This window comes from Camelina sativa, chromosome 9 (genome assembly GCF_030686135.1).
Source record: "Camelina sativa cultivar CO46 ecotype springtype chromosome 9, ASM3068613v1".
Classification (NCBI taxonomy): domain Eukaryota; kingdom Viridiplantae; phylum Streptophyta; class Magnoliopsida; order Brassicales; family Brassicaceae; genus Camelina; species Camelina sativa.
In genome coordinates, this window is record NC_141888.1 from 10,132,159 (window position 1) to 10,144,668 (window position 12,510).

General features: G+C 41.2%; 1 pseudogene; it reads left to right on the forward strand.

Moving 5' to 3' along the window:
- The window catches only part of LOC104772580 (uncharacterized), a 44,191-nt pseudogene extending 39,377 nt beyond the window's left edge, over nucleotides 1-4,814 (forward strand).
- Nucleotides 4,815-12,510: the final 7,696 nt, after the last annotated feature.

Below are 12,510 nucleotides of genomic sequence, written 5' to 3' on the forward strand. Positions count from 1 at the left end.
ACCATAGCAAATAAGTAAGAATCCCCCATCCCACTAGAAAGATCAAATAAGAACCATCTCCTAAGACTTGAAAACCAAAAGAGAAAAGGGTGAAAGAGAAAAGAAGAAGCAAATGGTAGCACTAGGATCATTTGGGTTTAGATTGCTAGGATAAACACTTTGGGTGCATTTGGGTAGACAAGGTTTTGTTCTTGTATGTGTCTAAAGCTCAATCCATTTTCATGAGAGAAACTTGATATTGATAAGCCCTACTCTAAAAAGAGACCATCATTGTCTCAAAACCTTTATCTCCAAGCCAAATGATTTTAAGCATTGCATAGAATTGATTCATGTTCTTGATTAATGAATGTTAAAGGAAATGGTTGATTTGTATGCTTGTGGATGTCTTAGGCTCAAATCAATAAAGGTTGTGATTTGCATGTCTAAAGTCTTTAATTCCAGCTCATTCAACTTGCATCTTAGTATAAATAACTTGGACATTGATTCTAGATAGTCTATTTGCAAGCTTTAGGAGCTGAGATCCCACTTTCAAACCTCACTTACCTTCTCATGTCTTGCTTATTTGCTTGAGGGCAAGCAAAGACTAAGTTTGGGGGTGTTGATGTTCATATATTTTACCTTGTTTTCCCTTAGTTTATTCACATCTTTTGTATCTTTTGCTATCCATTTTGACCATTATTGCATAGCTTTAGGACCAATCATGCATTAGAGTTTAGTTGAACTGCATTTGCATCTTTTCATGCATAAACAGGTGATTTTGGAGCTTAAGGAGCATGGAAGCAATGCTGAGGAGAAGTGAAGCAATCATGAGGAGAAAGCAAAGGAGTTAAGGCTGAAACAACAAGGTCCGGAGTCCAACTCGACCGCACACTCGACCAGACACTCGACCGTGTGCTGAGGAGGACTCGACCGAGTGGAGAATGCACGAGAGAAGCCAGCTCGACCTGCCACTCGACCGAGCACAGGTCGAGTTGACCGCGCCGTTGACTATTTTTTCTTTTAGTGTTTTTAGGGCTTCCACCTCCTCTCCTATATAAAGCCTTGTACCTGCAGCCACTAGGGTGAGCAGCCTTTTTAGAGAGTCAGAAACCTAGTTTTTACTTTTTAAGGAATTATTCCCTTTGTCTTTTTATTTTCTTAGATTTTGTACCCTTTTTAAGAAAACTCTTAGATTCTTCAATATTGTTGGTTCCATAACTTTCAATATATTAAGAATTTGGGTTTGATTCCTTTTGCAACATTGTAGATCTTGTTCTTATCTTTCATTTGATGGAAGTTTAGAGATTTTCTGGGTTTATGACTTTGATGTTCATCATGTATTCATGTGAGTAGTTCTTTAGGATCTTGAGGATGGGTTAGGCTGGATTGATCTTGTGGTTTGTGTGATTTGGTCAAGCTTGATTGTTGTAGATCTCTTCTAGGCTAGATGTTCTTAATGATGATCCTGAACTGAGAGGTTAGGGTTTGATTTCAAGTATCTTAGCATCACACCAATGTTTAAGAAGCATAGATAAGGCTAGATCTAGAGCTTACCATTAGGCTTGCTAAGAGATTAGAGGTCTTGTTTGGTTTGAGATGTATTGCTTAATGCCTGCTTGTGTAGATTCTTTACTGTGTGAGAACAAGTCTAGAATTGCATAGGTTTGATTGTTTCTTGCCATGAGAGTGGAAGAAACTTGTCTTAGATTTATATGTCTAGAGATTAGCTCAAAGTTTGCTTGAGATTTGTTGACCAAGTTAGATAACCACAATGATTAGTTCAGCCCATGAATCCCTCCTCAAGGCCTTCTTTGTTTATTGATTTTAAAGTCTTAATCCTGTTGCTTGCTTGTTATTTAATTCGTTCTTGCATTGCTCTGTTTTTATTGTGTTGCTCTGTTTCCCGGATTAATCCAGCTTGACCTTGTACTCGACCTACACTCGGTCGAGTGCTTGCTCGAGTTCATCCCTAGAACTCTTGTTTATGATTTGTGATTGTCCTGTTTCATTCCTATTTGCATTTCTGTTTCATTTACTCATTGTCCTGTTCATTATTGTCTTGCATTAGGTCATCATAGTAGTTTCTATTTCTGTTCTAGCTTCATTACTGTTACAGTCATTCACTTTTATTTGCATTTAGTTCTTAGTTCTTGTAGTTTACTTTCTGCATCTTTACATTTTCATCTTAGGATTGTTAGTGACAAGCAATCTTTACATTTGTCTTAACTTAGATTCATATGCACATCTTAATTGTTCACAAACACTCATTTAGGATTGATACCTCTTATACTGCAACAGCATAAGGGGAATTGAAACACCCATCCATCCATCCATTCATATCTCACCATTGCATACATTCATCATCATTCATTCATCACCCACATACAAACCTTGTTTCAGTAGAGAGGTTTAAAATAATTTATTTGGTCACAAATATCACCAAAGTGCATTTATCTTTTTTGTCAAAAGTCTCGAGAGAATTCCATAGTAAAACGTGCTTATGTTGGAGTTGTTTCATGATAGGTGAAATTCTGGGAAGTGATTGTTGGAACTGTGTAACTAAAGACAAAACACAGGAAAAAATCGTGTGGTGATTTTATAGAATCGGTAAACAAATATTTAAAGCCTTCTGAATATAACAAACCGACCGTCGGATGTAGGTGGATTCATAAGAAGTGGACATGGAACCTATTGAAAAAATGATAGTCAGAGAGTTACACTTATATACACTGCATTAACTCAGTCATACCTTTTGTATTATCAAGTAGTCCAAATCTCTTTTATTTTCCAATGGTTTAATAACCTTAAGTTAAGACAAACACATACATAGGAAAGAAAACCAGTGGTTCATTTAGGAGCGACATATTATTTTCCAATACTTGTTGAAAATATTGTTGTCCATAGGATTTTAATCTCTCTAGCCCCTTTTGGTTCAAATCTAATTTGAAAAACCCTCACTTATTCTTACTACCCCCTATCATTTTTAATATTACTAAACTCCCACTTTACCCTTCTTGTATTATATTATAAATTTATATATTAAAAAAACAAATAATCAACATTCTCTCTCCTCTCTAAACTAGCTATAACAAAATTGGATGTAGAACCATATCAATTTCGGGTATCCATATCAATTTTGGATCTTAATCCCTAAATCCTTTGATCTAAAGGAAAAAACTCGAATTGCTTTGTTATTTTTTCTTTTCTTCTCGTCTTCTTCTTCTCCGACTCGAGTCGACGGACACAGAGGAGGATCAATTTTGTTTCTTATTTTTCTTCTTCTTCTTCTTCTCTCTTCGATTGATACTATTTCCTCTTCTTCTTCTCTTTTCGGTCGTCCGTCCGTCCGTCCGTCACGGAGAAATCCGCCGTGAGAAATCGAAATTCGCCGTCCATTTCTTCTCAGTTGTCGGTCATTGTAAGTCATTCTCTTTGTTTCTTTGTTTTGATCCCTCATTTTAATTTATTGTTGGGTTTATTTTTCTGAATTGTGTGAAAAAGATTTGAATTTTGTGAGTTCTAAGTTTGGGATAGTGATATGATTTCGTAAAAAACACATTTTATATCTTATAATTATGTAGATTGATAATAAGATTATGTGAGATTGTGTGAGTTTCAGTTTGTGTTTATATTTGGATTGTGTGAGTTTGTATTTGTGGTTGGATTGTGTGAGTTTATCTCTTTGCTTTAGATAATGAGATTGCTTTTGTTGTTTGATATTGAATTTGTTGTTGCAGGTACCAATCCCAATGGTTAAAAGCAGCGGAAGAGGATCTAATGCATGATGAAGTGAAAGCTCACCCTCTATTCCAAAGAAGGAGAATATGTGGTTGTGTAACATCCGTGTTCCGGGATTAGAGTTTGGGATGTGTTGAGTAAACCAAAGAGGTAGATTTTAATTGATTTTGGTTTAATTAAATCCTGGTTAAATCTAATTAAACCAAAAATCCCTAATTTCTCTCATGAAGTCACGCCTCCCCTCTTCTTTTGTGTTTTTGGTTATTGGGTGTAAAGGAGAAAGAGAAGGAGATTAAGCTTTTCCCTTAGAGTAAATAGAGAAACAGAATTGTCAGGGTTTGGGAGAAGGATGATCCGACTAGTCAAATCGTTTCGAAAGGTATTGATTTATGGTAGGATTGTGGCTAAGAGATTTTCGTACACTCTCCTTTTTACAGAAGTGAATTTAAGTTAATATTCTAGGAGATATTGGCAGTTTCGTGGGGCGTTTCTTCTCATTCGCGGATTGAGACCAGTGGGTGTTTCGGGAACGATTGCGGTTTCATATGAGATCTGATCGTGCTGAAATTTTTGTGGGAAGCTTCAGGAAGTATAGACCTTGCTTTTCGCCGGAGGGATTAGAAAGTTAATGGTTCGGTTTGATTTTGTGGTTTTACTTGTGAGGTTGTTCTTTTCTGTTTTTTTTTGCTGGCAGTTTGTTTTCAATGTTTCTTTGTTGTTGTTATTGGTTGTAGGAACGAGTTTGGTTGTTCTTGGATATTGGAGAGCCTCTCATTTGGTTGTAGTTATTTTCGTGAATCACTTGTTAAGGTGAGTACGTGACCATGAGCTTATCTAAGCGATTGGGTTGTATGACTTGTTTTGTGTTATGATGTGTAGGTGTGGTGAAAGTGATAATGGTTGTTCTGTTTGATGTTTGGTTCGTTATATTTTATTTGTAGTTGTACTCTTGATTTGCTTGTGTTTATAGCTCGTAGATGGGAGGATCGCCTCACTGGGTATTTCTGGTAATACTCACGCATCTGATTGTGTTTGTGGTGCAGGTAGAGGCAAAGTGTGACCGTGGGATCATGGAAATGAAGAGGAGGATGTTCTAGGGACTTAGTTGTTATGTTTTGATTTATGCTAGGTTGCTAGAATTGGAATGTTGGTGCTAGAACCATGGTTTAAGTTGCTAGATTTTGGTCTATGATTCTGGTTAATTATTGGTTTATTATTATTGGTATTTTCTGCTGCTTATTTGGTGATTTGAGTTCTGCATGTTTAAATAAATATTTTTTTGAGTTATTTATTTGTTTATTATTATTTGTTATTATTATTTATTATTATTTATTATTAGTTGTGATTTGTTATTTATTATTAAAAAAAAATGGGTCCGGTCGTTTCAGTTTGGTATCAAAGCCCTTACAGTTCTAGGTTTGGGTTCACTAAGCTTTGTGCTGTAGATGTTTGGGATTTGCTTGCTTTGATTGATTATGTGAGTTAGTCAATTGTGTGTGGCATGGAGTCCTAGAACATCTTCTTCGAGCCTACAGTGTGATTCCACGGTGAGTTTGTGTTTTTGTGTTATGTTAAGATTGCTTGTTAGCCTCTGTTCTTGGAAGTGCAGTGGTTAAAGGTGTTTGAGTTGCTGGTCATGGACGTGGACGTGGTCGTAGTCATGATTGGGCGGGTCCCGAGGCCAGCGAGTGTGTGGTCCAGAGTTCCACGAGGAGGTACGTCAGAGGGTCCCCAAGCGTATCAGGAGGGACCAGAGAGGGTTAGCTGGTGAGAATGCCGGGGGTGCTGGGAACCTAGGTATGGGGTTGCAGCAGGTGGAGCCCAGGGTCGAGATGATCGCTTGGCGGATCTGTTGGCGTGCTGTTGGAGCGGTTACCGTGAGGGGTACGAGTGCAGGCTCCAGTTGTACTGCATGTGGCGGGGTGCAGCCGAGGGCTGCGGATGTTGAGGAGTTTCCATCTTATGTTAAGAGGATGAGCAGTTGTAGATGACCGGTATGAGATTATTCTCAAGAGATATCGAGCCTAGAGAGGCGGATACGTGGATATATGCAGTTGGAGCAGATATTTTTGCCGCTTGGTGGTTAATCCAGTTGGATATTAGAAGTTGAGTGGGCAGGTGTAACATTGCAATGTTATACTCGGACCACAAGAGGTACTTTTTTGTCGAGAGATGTTTATAATCGTTAAGGATTGTTGCTCCTGAGGGGATGGTGATTCCCCTGAATACTGTTAGCTCGAGGGGCTGAGGGCTCCGAGAGTGGCAGAGGGGATGATGTTTTCCTGAGGGGATGAGTAGTTCCGCTGGTCTGAGAGTGATATCGGTATGGCTCGAAGGTTGCGACCTAAGGGTGGAAGAGTTGGGAGCAAGCAATGCCTAGGACGTGAGTATAAACATAATGACGGGATGTTGACTTCGAGAATTGATGGTGGTTTAATCATGAATTTTAGTTGTGTTGGCCGGTGGGCCAGGATTTTATGACCGATGCTGATGTGACCCGCGGACGCGGCTACGGATCGATGGAGGAGTGAGTCTTCGGTCAAGTTGGAATCGGAGGGACTTTCCTCAGCCAAGCTTCAAGGGTTCGAATCCAGAGAGGATTCAAACGACAGAAACGAGAGTTGAGAAGGTTCCAACGAACGGTTTGAGAAAACGGTCGTGAAGCCTTCTCGGAACGTACGGACACGGTTGAGCAGATACAGCTAATGGCAAGACTCGGTGAGAAACGGAGGCGGAAGCGTTGCGAGAAGGGACTAGGGAGTCTCGAGGAGTGATGGTAAAGAACTCGAGGCTGGCGAAGTGGAATCGATGATAGACTCGAGAGCTGGTGGAAGAGAACTCGAGGTTGGGACGGTGGGATGAAAGAGTTGGACGGTGGAATAGAGGTGGTTTGATGGGACGACACAAGAGGGCTGGCTCTCCTCTTGATACGGTCAGCTAAGAGATTACGAACCCGGTTCGAGAATCTCTTAGGGTTTCTCAAAGCCAAGTCCCGGACTTGGGCTAAGGAGAGAGGTGAGACAAGAACAAAGAATCTCTCTTTGTGAAAATTTCTATTTCTTTCAAGTCTACCTTCTACATTGAGGTTTGATGCCTTTATATAGTGAGGCTTACATAAGGAGACTCTAAAACCCTAGAGACGTGGCCATGATTTAAACCATACACATGGCCAAAAAGCAAAAGCAAAGATAAAGCAAAGCAAAGACCAATCTAACGGTCATAGAGGGATCTAGAAGAAATTCAAAAGAAAAGAAGGGAAGGGGATAGGGTGGCCACGTCATTGGCTGAACGTGGATAGGATCTTCACTTCCTTGGCTCCTAAGCATGTCAATAAGTGTTTCCAGGTCATGAGCCAAGTGGGATCGAAGTGGAGATGCACTAGAGTTTGCTGCCTCGTTAAAACCTTTTTGGTAAACCCATTGGGACAAACCCAAAGTAGGAAAAAGAGTACAACTCCTTCTAATGGCTTAGGGATGTCTTCACACTGGCGTGATGGTGAAGACAGTCAAATCAAGCTTCCCAAAGCTGGTCGCGGCTCATTGTGCCTAAGTGGCGATGCTAAACTTGGGTCCTTTCTGTGTAGGTTGAAGCTCGGCCTTAAAATACTCAAGAGGTGACTTTGTCTTGTTCCTCCAACTTGATTCTTCTTCGGTCGCCTTGCTGGAGCTCCCTTGATCGCGTTGAGGCCCTTGGGAGGGTCGCCGGTGCCTTGGCCGCGTTCGAGATAGGCGTTCTGTCCATGTCCGATGCTTCTCGGTCATGCGTCTCGGAGCCGTCCGGGACGTCTCGGGCGTCTTGGTCAGGGGTCGAACCCATGATCACATCAGGTGCGGTCATGAATGTGTGGCTGATGCGCCAGGCTCGTGTGGTCGGTGGTTCTGGAGTCCCGGGAAGGGGAGCGGCCGTAGGTATGAGCCGACAAGGGCATGGTTGCCAGGTACATAAGATTTACGAGAAGCCTATATGGCAGGATAAACTAATCGTTGCGACGAGGGTGGATGGAGTTTATTGGAGATGGATAAGGGTACGAGATTAAAGGTTTTGGTAAGATTGCTGGGGGAAAACAAGTCAAGTGGGTTGAGTCGGCGGCTTGCAAAGCATCTGACGCGGAGAATCAGAATATGCGAACGTATGGTACTTGTTTGTTTTATTACGCTTGTATTGATGATTCTCTGTGGAGGATTGCCAAGTGGAAAAGTCATTCCTGGAATAACCTATCTTGTGGAAGTTTCCCTAAGAGGCAAGTTACAAGATATTCTTGTACGAACAAGAAGGTTGATTTTCAGGTGGTGGTGAGTTGTTGTCGGCATACTTGATTATTTGCTTAATAGAGCTGAAGACGCAGCTAGAGGATTTGTTGAGCAGGGGACTCTTTTGTCTTATCACTTCACTGTGGGGAGCATCAGTGTTCGTCAAGAAGAAGGATGAGGTATGGGTTTATGAGTTTGTGGCAATGTCGTTCGGGTTGACCAACACGCCAGCAGCGTTTAAGAGGTTGATGAACATCGTGTTTCAGGAGTTTCTGGACGTGTATGTCATCATTTTCATCGTCAATATCCTGGTATTTTCTAAGAGTCCGGAGGAGCATGCAGTGCATTTGAGGGCAGTTTTGGAGAAGTTGCGGGAGCAGCAGTTGTTTGCCAAGTTAAGCAAGTGCAGTTTTTGGCAGCGTGAGATGAGTTTTCTGGGCCACATTGTTTCTGCAGAGGGAGTTTCTGTAGATCCAGAGGAGATTCAGGATATCAGGGATTGGCCTAGACCGCAGAATGCTACTGAGATCAGGAGTTTCCTTGGGTTGACAGGTTACTACAGGAGGTTTGTACAGGGTCTTGCCAGTAGAGCACGCCCTATGACTAAGTTGACAGGGAAGGATGTCCCTTTTGTGTGGTCACATGAGTGTGAGGAGGGCTTTGAAAGCCTTAAGGAGATGCTGACTACTACGCCAGCCTGAGCAGGAGATGAAGTCTCTGATAGGAGAAATCAATGCGTTGAGCTTGTGTGCGGTTTCTCAAGAACCGTTGGGTTTGGAGGCGGTTGATAGAACAGATCTTCTGAGTAGGGTGCGGTTGGCTCAGGAGAAGGATTTGGGGGCTGATGAATGCCTCAAAGGATGTGGATTCAGAGTATCAGGTCTCAGGTAATGGTACTATCTTGGTGCACAGTCGGGTTTGTGTGCCCAAGGAGGAGGAGTTGAGACAGGAGATCCTGAGAGAGGCTCATACCAGAAAGTTTTCTATTCATCCAGGAGAGACTAAGATGTACCGTGATCTCAAGAGGTAATATCACTGGGTCAGGATGAAGAAGGATGTAGCTATTTGGGTCGCGCATCTACTAAAAATTTAACTTTCAAATTAAATTTAACATGAAAGCTGCTTGATATGCTTATGTTTATAAATACTTGAAAAGGAACATCCAATAGACAATTTTTGAAAATATACTTTTTTAATGCGTTTTTTCTTAAACTGTTTTTAGTTGTTAATCTTCAAAAATAGCTTTCATTTTAATATGAAAAAGTTATAAATATATTTAAAAGTTTAGGATTAATCGATCCAACTATATTTAAAAGTTTACAAGGTATTTATAAGGTTTTTATTTACAATATATTTTAATGGTTTTACAAGGTATTTATAAAGTATTGTAAGGCATTTTATACATATTTGGATGAATCTCCAATTTTCAAATTTTTTTTGATAATTTTTATGAAATAGTTATTTTTGAAATTACTTAGTATAGATAAAGAGCATTTTTTTTATTCCTGGTAGTTTAAACCAGAAAAAACCAGATCCGGTTTTTGAATGTTGGGTTCCGATGAGTTCGGGAGACGGAAAGAGGGTCTCTCATGTTCTCCGGTGGGTAAGAGGTATCGGGGTCAGATCGGAAGTCTGATTCTGATTATCAAAGAGGATTTTCCTTTGGTTTTGGTTCATAGTCCTTTAAGAGGTGATTCAATGCAATCGGTTCCTAAAGATATCGTCTGGCAGGATCTGATGATTCGAGTTTGGGGTATTGGTTGGATCGCGATTGAGGATTTGATTTTGGCTCCAGATTGGGAATCGATGGTATTAATGTTGGAGATATCGATTCGTTTTCGGGGTAATAGATGGAACGAGTTTGGGAGTTTGATTTTGGATCCTGATTGGGATTCGATGGTATTTATGTTGGGATTTTGGATTTTGGAGATATCGATTGTGTGTTTTCAGGCAACTGACTCATTGGTTATTTTGCAAAAGAAGATATTGTTTCCATATTCGTTTGATTCAGGGAGACGGATTTGATCTCCTAACAATCTTCGGGTGTAGTTTTAGAAGTTTGTTGATTGGTATATCTCATCATTTGTGTCGAGACAGCAGGAGGGAAGTATGGGTATTTATTTGGCGTCGGGTACTAACTTGTTCTAACTGTGCTCTATTCTCTCATAGTTTCCTTTGTCTTGTCATTTGTTATTGGCGGTGTGTTGTGGTAAGAAGAGGTTGGATATTGAGGCTTGTGATTCCCTTAATGGCTCAATCAGCGCTTATCAAGGGTAAGGCTCCTCTGGTGCGTACAGAGGTTGTGAGAATTTCAAACTCGGTGGTGGCTCAGAGGATTCAGCAGTTTTCTCTCACCCTTATAGGGAGACTGATGAATCCATCGGTTCCGCGGTTTGAGTCTTTGGTGTCCACTTTGCCTAAGATTTGGAAGCTTGAAGACAAAGTGGTTTGAGCTGATTTGGGTCAAGGTAACTTTCAAGTGGTGGTGACTCTCGAGTATGAGAAACTAAAAGGTTATTGTGATAATTGTTTTCGACTTACTCATGATGAGAGAGGTTGTCTGGAACTCAACAAGGCAGTTGGGAGTCAGGCTTTTGAGAATCAATTGGACAAACGAGGAGTTCAGCAGCGACATTAAGGGAATGGGAAACAAGGGGTTTTTCACAATGATGGTGGTTGGAGAAGCCCATGAAGTTTGCTAAGAGAGCCTTGGACTTCCAAACGCATACTTCTGCTGATGGGGGGGGGGGACAGCTCCGGTTCTTATCAACAGGAACGCCACTTTGGTTCAGTATAAGATCGGAAACGACTGTATGGTGCGGTTGCGAGGGATTCAGTTGATAAGCGTGAGACTCAGAGGGTCCAAGGGGGGGTACATGGGGCAGGTTCATTCCCTTCCTCTTAATCGTAAGGGGACATGGGAAGTTTGGCTAAAGCCGTTATACAGGGCAAAGAGTGGTCATAAAGACAAGCAGATGCAAGAGGTCCTTGGTATTGGTTCTGTCGTCGATGAACAGAATGTCTCTCAACAGGATACTGAGATGGAGAGTTCTCCTCCTCATGGGTCTGGTAAGGACTCGGTTGGCTTGGATTTTGTTGAAGCCAATGATGATTTATTAGAGGAGAGTGAAGCTTCGCAAGATAACCTTCAGGAAGAGGGTGAGGTTGCGATTGGGCAGGGGAATGCGGTGTTGATAGGTATGGGGTCGGACAGTTTTGCTTCCACTGAGGATGATCTAAAAGGTATGCCTTCATCATCCCTACTGATTGGATTGGAAGTGAATGTAATACGTTCTGCTTTGCAAGAGGTCACTTTAGGTCGAAAAATGGTTGGGGTCTTAGGGAGGACCTGGTTTGATTTTAGCATCTCCCGGCAAACGTCTGCTTGCTAAAGCTTTTTCTAAACCTGCAGGTGAAGGAAACAAGCAGAAAGGGACGGGGAAACAAGGGACTAAGGCCGTGGATGGTAAACCTCCTGGAGGTGGAATGAGACCAGTTAAGAAGGGGATGGTGGCTCTCCCGAAACCACTGGCTCAAACATGAAAAACATGAAAATCATGAGTTGGAACTGTCAGGGCATTGGGGCAGATCTGACAGAGAATTACTTTGGAGATTTATGGAGGAAGCATCGTCCAGATATTTTATTTTTATCAGAACCAAAAAAGTGTTGTTCTTATTTACAAAAGTTTCAGAATAAATTTGGTTATGATAAGTTGTATTCGGTTGACCCCTGCGGATCTCGTGGTGGATTGGCTGTTTTTTATAAGGATGATATAAAACTTTCTATTTTATATGAGAGCAATCGTTTAATTGATGCTCAAGCTTATGTTGGACAGCAATTGGTTTTCTTATTCTTTGTTTATGGGGATCCGGTCCCTCAACTTAGACATAAAGTGTGGGATAAGTTAGTTGATATTGGTGCATACCAAATCGATCCATGGTTTATGATCGGTGACTTTAAAGAACTTGTTGGAAATCACGAAAAATCAGGAGGGGCTTTGAGACCAGCCTCTTCCTTTGTACCCTTTGCTTCCATGATCCGCCACTGTGGTATGCTAGAATTTCTATGCTATGGTGAGCAACTCTCGTGGCGAGGTAATAGACGGAATAATCAGGTTGTTTGATGTCATCTAGATCGGGCCTTAGGCAATGAGGACTGGCACTACTTATTTCCACATTCAAAGGTCGATTTTTTAGAGATGATTGGGTCTGACCATTTTCCTATTTTGGCAACTTGTTTTAAATCTAATTTGAGGAGGCAACGACAGTTCCGTTTTGATAAGCGCTGGCTAGAAAAGACATTATGTCTGGAGCGGTTGAGTCAGGGTTGAATCGCACAAAGAATTTCCGAATACCGGGTTTTGTGGATAAACTAAAAAATTGCCGAAATTTGATTTCTTGGTGGCGGAAGAATAGTGTGGTTACTGGGCCTTTGGTTATCTCCTCCTTGAAGATGGCCTTACAGGATGCTAAGATGGACGATTCAATTTCGCAGGAGGAAATCTGCAGTATTGAAAGGAAACTGAAGGAGGCTTAATGGGAT